At 37.5% G+C, this 9,723-nt stretch overlaps 1 pseudogene; it reads left to right on the top strand.

Moving 5' to 3' along the window:
• Positions 1-792: 792 nt before the first annotated feature.
• LOC125168128 (ferritin light chain-like) lies at positions 793-9,105 on the top strand (annotated as a pseudogene).
• The last annotated feature ends 618 nt before the right edge of the window (positions 9,106-9,723 follow it).

The following is a 9,723-nucleotide window of genomic DNA, read 5'->3' as shown; positions in this document are numbered from 1 at the left end:
CAAGTTTGTTCTCTGTTGCATTCAAGAGTCTGGTTTTTTTGTTTGTCTCTTTTGTTTCTTTGTTCATTTGTTTTGTTTCTTATATTACACACATGAGTGAAATCATATGATATTTGTCTTTCTCTGACTTATTTCACTTAGCATTATACTCTCATGGATACTGTATCCACTTAAACCAGAAGAGACCTCTATAAAAAAGGAGCAGTTGGAAAACAATGAAGAGTTCATGGAGATTAAAAATACAATCACCAGGGGCACCTAGCTGGCTCAGTCAGTAGAGCATGCGACTGTGGATCTTGGTGTTGTGAGTTCAAGTCCCACATGGGGTATAGAGAGTACTTAAAAAAAAAATAAATACAATTAAAAAAAAAAAAACAACCACCAAAGTAAAACATAAATCTAAAGAATGCAAGAAAAAGACAAGAAACATATAGCAAAAAGACCAAACAGAGAAAAGACAAGGGAAAAAATTGTCAAGAGAGACAGAGTATCTAAAAGAAACTGTATCTAATAAGAGTTCCAGAAATAGAGAACAGAGGAAAAAAATCATAAAAGTAATAGAAAAATAATAATCCCCTGGAGTTGGTATAAGATGTAAAACTTCAGACTAAAAGGGCTTATTAAGTACACAATAGGGTGAATTTAGAAAAGAAAAAAAGATTCATACTTGGACACATTCTGGAATTTTACAACACCATGGATAAAGAGAACACGCTAAAAGCTTTTGGGACAGGATTGGGAAAACAGTTTATTACAGAAAAATAAAATACAGGGATCCTACTGTCACATAAGATGCAAGAAAGCAATGGGGTAGAGTGGAGCAGTGATGGGAGATGCCTGACGTTCTGGCTGGAGAAGTGGCTAGTGGTGCGATGGAGCAGGCCAGGGACCACTTTCTCCTGTGATGGACTACAGAACCGCACATGCCAGAGGAGAACAGGAAGTAGCATTAAAGACTGCTTTTGTTTTACCATAGTCTTAACCATGTATGAAGACTCACATATTCAGAAGGTGGGAAAAGGTACTTTTCTTTTGCTGTTGAAACTAGGAAACTTGTCTTTGATCAAAGTTATAAATCTCTCTCTCTCTCCCTCCTTTCCTTTTTTTTTAAGTAGGCTTCATTCCCAACACAGGGCTTGAAATCACAACCCTGATTTTAAGACTTGAGCTGAGATCAAGAGCCGGATGCTTAACTGACTGAGCTACCCAGGTGCCCCACAAATATCTCTCTTAATGTTTTAAAATGTCTCTGTCCTGAAAAACCAGCTCTTGCTTTACATTTTGTTTATTATTCGTTTCTATTCTTCTCTGTTTTTTTTTCTCCCTTGTTAGTTTTTACTCTCATCTGTATTAGTTCTGCCCATTTTCTTTGGACTTATTTTGTTGTTCTTTTTCTGGCTTCTTGAGTTGAAATCTTGGCCACCTGTTATCAGTCTTTCTTGTGTAATAATTATAATTATTTCCATGGATTATCCATGGATAATAATAATTATTTCCATGGATTTTCCTCTGAAATTTTATCCTATAGGTTTCTTACATGGCATTCTACTTTTTGTTAATATATAAATTAAAAAACATGGCCACGGAAATAAAAATTCAACCTGCAGATTTAGGGAGTGTACAGTTTGACAAGTATAAGTCTCTCTGCTCTCTTCCTTCCAGCCATAACCATTAGTTCTGGGCCTGGGAGTTAGTCACTTTGGACCACTTCTGGTTTGGGTCCTTCTCATGGAACTATCTAGGACTCTAACTAATATGCTATGTCTCTATTATTTGGTTTATCAACCACCAGGAGTACTCTTGACTGCCCTCAATGAAAGATACGGAGTGTAGACCATTTAACACTCCTCAGGTTCCCCCACCCTTTCATGCAATTTTGATCATTTTGTAAGTTACTAAAGAACTTACGAAAATATACTTAAAACTCTTTTTTCTTCATCCATAAACTATTTAATAAAACTTGATTCTATATGGGTAAGATGAAGAAATTAGTGCCCCTACTTTAGAGGACTTTAGGCACAAATTCTTTCAAATATGCAAGGAAATGGAAGGAAAGAAAGGCAAAGAAAGAAAGAAAGAAAGAAAGAAAGAAAGAAAGAAGAGCTTCCAATTTTAGCTCAATTCTTATACCAGAACCTGGCAAAGGAAAAAGAAAATCAGACCATGGTTCTTAAGCTGGAGTCTCTAGACGCTGGAATATTCCTGATGGAGCTTCAAGAAGGTCCATCAGTGTTTGAAACTGAATGGATAATTGTGTGTATATGTCACACAAATGCACACATATATATAGTTCTGAAGAAAGGGTAAAGGTTTTCATCATATTTTCAAACATGTCCATGACTTACAAAAAGAACCATGAACAATTTCACCAATGAGAATAAGTACATTATAAATAAACTATTAATGAAATGAATCCAGTTATGTATCAAAAACCATTACATCAGGGAGCCTGGGTGGCTCAGTCGGTTAAGAGTTCAACTTTGGCTCAAGTCATGATCTCACTGTCCCTGGGTTCAAGCCCCACGTTAGGCTCTGTGCTGACAGCTCAGAGCCTGAAGCCTGTTTCAGATTCTGTGTCTCCGTCTCTCTCTACCTCTCACCCACTCACACTGTCTCTGTCTCTCTCTCTCTCTCAAAAATAAACATTTTTTAATTAAAAAAAAAAAACCATTACACCTTGACCTAAAACATTTCACATGGAATTTGAGATGGTCAGCACAGAGAAATCTACTTATTTTAACATTGCTAATCTCTACATAGTGGGAATAAAATTTTATTTTCCTATACTTGCTTTTCTACATTTTCTAATTTTGCTACATGAATATGCACTGTCTCTATGATAATAAAAGCATATAAAGTAAATCTTGTAGCACATTTTAAAAACTATTATAAAGACAATTTTTAAAAAGCAATCTATACATATAATTTCTATTAATAAAGGAAAAAATCCATAAGTACATGTTTATGGAGAGCGAAAAGATATTTCATGAATTTTAACAGACATTCCTAAGAGTTATAGAAACCGGAAAAAGAAGAACTCTTGCTTAATGTAATAAAACACAGCCCTAAACATCATATTTTTGTTTAAAAAATTAAATGTTAAAAGACACTGCCATTAATATTAGGAAGAACACAAAGGTCCTCTATTGCTGATTTTATCCAGTGTTATTACAGAGTTTCAAGCTAAGGTAATAAATATAGGGCAGAAAAGATACAGTAAGTTAAACCATATGAAAGTGTCATTTCTATAGGACAAAATGGCAAAATATTGACAATTTCATATGGTTCAACATAAGACATACTTGTCTTTTTTTTTAATTTGTTTAATATTTATTTGTTTTTGAGAGAGAGAGAGAGAGAGAGAGAGAGAGAGAGAGCATGGACAGCATGGACAGGGAGGGGCAGACAGAGGGAGACAGAATTGGAGGCAGGCTCCAGTCTCTGAGGCACAGAGCCTGATGTGGGGCTGGAACCCACAAGTCATGAGATCGTGACCTGAGCTAAAGTTGAATGCTCAACTGACTGAGCCACCCAGGCGCCCCAACTAAGACATATTTGAAAGGAATTTTAACATTTAACATTGTTTGCAGATGATTTAAGGTTAAACTAGAAAATCCATGGGAATAATAAAAATAGTTACAACAAATATGAGAGGTCAATAAAGAAGCCAGATAAAAGATAATAGCTTTTCTAGATTCCCAGTAGTAATCATATAGAAGATTTTAAAAGTTTTTTTTAACATAGGGGTGCCTGGCTGGCTCAGTCGGTGGAACATGCAACTCTTCATCTGACAGTTGTGAGTTCAAGCCCCACGTTGGGCATAGAGATTAACTAAATAAAAAACAAATGTTTTTAAATATAAAAAATATAGGGACACGTGGGTGGCTCAGTTGGTTAAGCCTCTGACTCTTTTTTTTTCTTAATGTTTATTTATTTTTGAGAGAGAGAGAGTGCAAGTGGGGTAGCGGCAGAGAGAGAGAGAGAGAGAGAGAGCAAGTGAGAGTATGGGAGACAGAATCCAAAGCAGACTTCCAAGCTCTGAGCTGTCAGCAAAGAGCCCGATGCGGGGCTCAAACTCATGAACCTTAAGATCATGACCTGAGCCAAAGTCAGGTGCTTAACCGACTGAGCCATCCAGGTGCCCCAAGCCTCTGACTCTTGATTTCAGCTCAGGTCATGATCTCACAGTTCATGGGATTGAGCCCTGAGTTGGGCTCTGTGCTAACATCGAGAAGCCTATTGGGATATTCTCTCTCTCTCTCTCTCTCTCTCTCTCTCTCCCTCTCTCTCTCTCCCCCTCCCCTGTTCACACTCTGTCTCTTTCAAAAATAAACACTAAAAAAAAAATCTTTAAAACATAAAAGTAAAAGATGTTATAAATAATATATAAAATAAATGTTTAATATAAATATGTATAGAATCTAATAGCCTAGGAATAGATTTAAGAATTTTGCTATATTTATGTTAATTAACTCTAAAACTTTTTTTTAATTTTTAAAAAATGTTTATTTATTTTTGAGAGACAAAGCACAATCAGGGGAGGGGCAGAGAGAGAGGGAGACAAAGAATCTAAAGCAGGCTCCAGGCTCTGAACTGTCAGCACAGAGCCTGACGCAGGGCTCACACTTAGGAGCTGTGAGATCATTACTGAGCCGAAGTCGGACACTTAACTGACTGAGCCGCCTAGGTAGTCCCAAGGACTTAATATTTTAAACTTACCATTTGGTAAAACATTAAGAAAAAAAAATGAAAAAATATATACCATTTGGTAATTTCTTTAAAAAGATACTAAATAACAAAAATTAAATGGAGACAAAATAAAATAGAGACTTAATTACTATAAAAGAAAACAGGAAGGAAGAGTAAAGATAATGAAATCAATAAAACAAATAGAAGATGGTAGACTTAAACCCAATTATGTCAATAAGCTCGTTATAAGTAAGTGGATGTCAGTTTTTCAGAAAAGACTATGTTGTTCATTAGAAATACACTTAAACATAAAGACACAGATAACTTGAAAGTATAAGGGTGAAAAAAAGACATAGCATGAAAACATTAATCAAAAGAAAGCTGGCATGACATATTTATAAGACAAAATGTACTTTCAGGCAAGAAGTGTTGCTAGAAATAAGAAAGAACATTTCATAATAATCAAAGCACTGGTTCAATAGGAAAACCTAACAATCTTAAGTCTGTATGGACATAATAACATAGCTTTAGCATATATGAACCAAAAATTAGGGCTCCTGGCTGGCTCAGTCAGTGGAGCATGTGACTCTTGATCTCAGGGTTATAGGTACGAGCCCCACATTGGGCATAGATATTCCTTACATATAAAATATTTAAAAATACACATGAGAAGCACCTGAGTGGCTCAGTCGGCTGAGCATCTGACTCTTGATTTTAGCTCAGGTTATGATCTCATGGCTTATGAGATGGAGCATCGTGTTTGTGCTGACAGCCTGCTTGGGATTCTCTATCTCCTCCCTGTCTGCCCCAACCCCCCACTCACTGGGACCCACCCTCTCTCTTTCTCTTTTAAAATAAATATTAAAAAATATGTATATATGAAACAAAAATTAAGTAAACTAAAAAGAGAAATAGATGAAATCACAATCATAATTGTTTTTTTTAATGTTCATTTTTGAGAGAGTGTGTGTGCACACACGTGCTAGTGTGGGAGGGGCACAGACACAGGGAGACAGAGGATCTAAAGCAGGCTCTGTGCTGATAGCAGAGAATCCCATGTTCAAGCCCCAGGGGCTCGAACTCATGAACCATGAGATCTTGACCTGAGATCTTGACCTGAGGTGAACTTGGGACACTCAATCAACTGAGCCACCCAGGTGTCCCCATAATTAGGGATTTTAACACACATTTCCTAGTAACCAAAATCAAAAAGACCAAATTGTCAATGAAAATATATTTATTTAAACAACACTGTTAAGCAACTTGACCTAATTGAAACTCAGAGAACACTGTGCCGGATAATTGCAGAATACACATTCTTTTCAAGAGCACACCAAGATAGACCATATGCTGGGTTATAAAGCAAAACTCAACAAATTTCAAAGGACTGAAATTATACAGAGTGTATTTTCCAACTATTAGAAATCGACACAGAAATATAAGGAGAAAATCCCAAAATGTGTTAAAATTAAGGAACATACTTCTAAATGACCTGTGGCCAAAGAAGAAATCACAAAGGAAATTAGAGAATATTTTGAACTGGGGTGCCTGGGTGGTTCATTCAGTTAAGCATCTCTCTTTTTTTTAATGCTTACTTATTTTTGAGAAAGACACACACACACACAGAGTGCAAGCAGGGGAGGAGCAGAGAGAGAGACACACACAGAATCAGAAGCAGGCTGCAGGCTCTGAGCTGTCAGCACAGAGCCTGACAAAGGGCTTAAACTCACAAACCATGAGATCATCACCTAAGCCAAAGTCAGGACGTTTAACCGACTGAGCCACCCAGGAGCCCCAAGCTTCGGACTCTTGATCTCAGCTCAGGTCTTGATCTCAGGATTGTGAGTTCAAACTTTGCATTGGGCTCGATGCTAGGTTTGGAGCCTACTTAAGTAAAAAAAAAAATTTTTTGAACTGAAGAATAATGCAAATAAAACACACCAAAAGCTATGGGATGTAGCTAAAGCAGTGCTTAGAAGGAAATTTATGGCCTCTAATGAATACGTTTAAAAAAAAAGAGGAATGGCTGAAAATCAGTACTCTCGGGGCACCTGGCTGGCTCAGTCCAAAGAGCATGTGACTCTTGATCTCAGGGTAGTGAGTTCAAGCCCCACATTGGGTGTAGAGCTTACTTGAAGAAAAATAAAAATAAATTAAAATCAATAAGCTTTCATTTTATAAAACTTGAAAAAGCACAAATTAAACTTAAATAAAGTAGAAGGAAAGGAAATTTATAAAACTTGAAAAAGCACAAATTAAACTTAAAGTAGAAGGAAAGGAAACAGTAAAGAGAGCACAGTAATCAATGAAATAGAAAGTATACATACTATAGAGAAATTATCATAGCTAAAAATTCATTTTTTAATGGAATAATAAGATCTATAATCTCCTAGCAAACATAAGCAATAAAAGAGGGGCGCCTGGCTGGCTCAGTTAGTGGAGTATGCAACCCTTGATCCCACAGTTGTGAGTTTGAACCCACACTGGGTGTATAAATTATTTTAAAATAAAATCTTTTTAAAAAGTCAATAAAAGAGAGAGAAAACACAAAAAATCAGTATTAGGAGTTTCAAAATGTCATGTTACTACACATTCTACAGATACTAAGAGAACACAGTGAACTTTATGGCAATAAATTTGACAATGTACACAAATTCTTCAAAAAATACAATTTACCAAAACTGATACAAAAAGAAGTAAAATGCTAATACTTTGATATATGCTAAAGAAATGGAATTTATAGTTAAAATTCCATAAAAAATAAACCAGGTCCAGGTGACTTTCAAGATAAATTGTACCACATATTTAAGAAGAAATAATGATAATTTCTCTCAAACCCTTTCAGAGATTAGACAAACGGTAACACCAGTTTACTTGTCTTATGAAGCTAACATAAATCTGATGCCAAAACCAAAATCTTTCCTGCATATAAATGCAAAAATTCTAAATAAAACACTAGCAAACTGAATACAGAGATTGTTTAAAAATGCAATAACCAAGTATGTTCATCCCAGGGGAGCAAGGTTGATTTAACAATCTAAAATAATTATTATAATTCACCACATTAACAAAGAGAAAAACCATATAATTATCTCATTAGATACAGAAAATTCATTGATAAAATAAACATGCACTCAGGAAAAACTTCTCAGCAAATTGAGAATATATGTGAAATTTATTAATCTGACAAAAGCTATCTACAAAAATACCAAAAAACTACATCTAACATATTTATGGTAAAATATTGAATATTTTCTCTCTGAGGTGCCAATGCAATTCTGCACAAGAAAATACGTTTGTTTGGATTTAACATGTGAGGCCAGAACTATGAGGATTAAAAAAAAACTCACAAAGTTAACGCTTTCCTTAGACCATATACAAAAATTAAAGATGGCTCATAAGTATAAACGTGTCAAAATTAAATATGCCAGCGGCACCTAGGTGGCTCCCTTGGTTAAGCATCTAACTCTTGATTTCAGCAGGGGTCATGATCTCACAGGTTCATGAGTTTGAGCCCCACATCGGCCCCACGCTGAGAGTGTGAAGTATGCTTGGGGTTCTCTCTCCCTCTCTCTCTCTGCTCCTCTTCCTCCCCTCTTTCAAAATAAATAAACTTAAAAATTTTTAATTAAAAATGCCAAACTGTCAAATTACAATATTCAAACTTTTAGAAGAAAACATAGGAGAGTACACCCGCGGTCCTGCGCATCTGTCTCTTGCTTCAACAGTATTTGGACGGAACAGACCCAGGGACGCCTCTTCTACCGGCCTCCGACCACCTTCCAACCTTTGTTTCCATTTGCAACCTAGGGGCCATCTTCTTGCCTACCCTCTGCCTCCGGAACCAGCCAACACCCGATTTTGAACTTAGCTCCTCATTACCGATCCACCCAGTTCCCAGATTCGTCAGAATTATTCCACCGAGGTGGAGGCAGCCGTCAACCTCCGGGTCGACATGTATCTGCAGGCCTCCTACACCTACCTCTCCCTGGCCTTCTAGTTCGACCGTGACCACGTGGTCTGGAAGGCCTGGACCACTTCTCCAGCGAGGTGTCTGAGGAGAAGCGGGAGGGCCCTGAGCGTCTCTTGAAGACTCAAAACCAGCTCGGCGGCCGCGCCCTCTTCCGGGAAGTGCAGACACTGTCCCAAGATGAGTGGAGTAAAACCCTGGACGCCATGGAAGCCGCCCTGCTTCTGGAGAAGAAGCTGAAGCAGGCCCTTTTGGATCTGCATGCCCTGGGTTCTGCCCGCGCAGACCCCCATCTCTGTGACTTCCTGGAGAATCACTTTCCAGATGAGGAAGCGAAACTCATCAAGAAGATGGGCGACCACCTGACTAATCTCCGCAGGCTGTCCGGACCCCACGCTGGGCTGGGCGAGTATCTCTTCGAAAGGCTCACCCTCAAGCACGACTAGAAGCCTCTGGAGCCCAGCAGCTTTTGAGAGGGTCCTTCTGGCATCCCCCAGGTGCCAGGGCTTGTGCCTGAGTCTCTCCTTGCAGCCACTAGGCTGCTTTTTAACCACCTGAAGCCCTCGCCCAAGCTGTGGACCAAATGAAAACAATAAAGCTTTTTAGCAGCAAAAAAAAAAAAAAAAGGGGGGGGGGGAGAAAACGTAGAACTTCTGACCTTGGAGTAGACAAAGTTTTTTTTGTTTTTTGTTGTTGTTTTTAAGTAAATTCTACCCTCCATGTGGGGCTCAAACTCATAACCCTGAGATCAAAAATCATAGACTCTACCAAATGAACCAGCCAGGCACCCCAAAGATTTCCTATATAAGATACAAAAGACAATAACCATAAAGAATAAAAACATAATTGGACTTAATTGAAATTAAGAACTTTTGTTTATTAGAAATATCAGTGAGTAAAGAGGCAAGTTACAAACTACAATAATTATCTATATCTATTCATCCATCTGACAAAGGGGTTATAATCAGAACATATAAAGAGCTCAAATTAAAAAAAAAAAGATCAAAAAACCCCACAACAGTTTAAAGAATGGGCAAAGATTTGAACAAGTACCGCACAAAAGA

The sequence above is a fragment of the Prionailurus viverrinus genome, chromosome B3 (genome assembly GCF_022837055.1).
Source record: "Prionailurus viverrinus isolate Anna chromosome B3, UM_Priviv_1.0, whole genome shotgun sequence".
In the NCBI taxonomy this organism is placed as follows: Eukaryota; Metazoa; Chordata; class Mammalia; order Carnivora; family Felidae; genus Prionailurus; species Prionailurus viverrinus.
The sequence above is the reverse complement of the archived record's forward strand: the minus strand, read 5'-3'. Positions and strand labels throughout refer to the sequence as shown.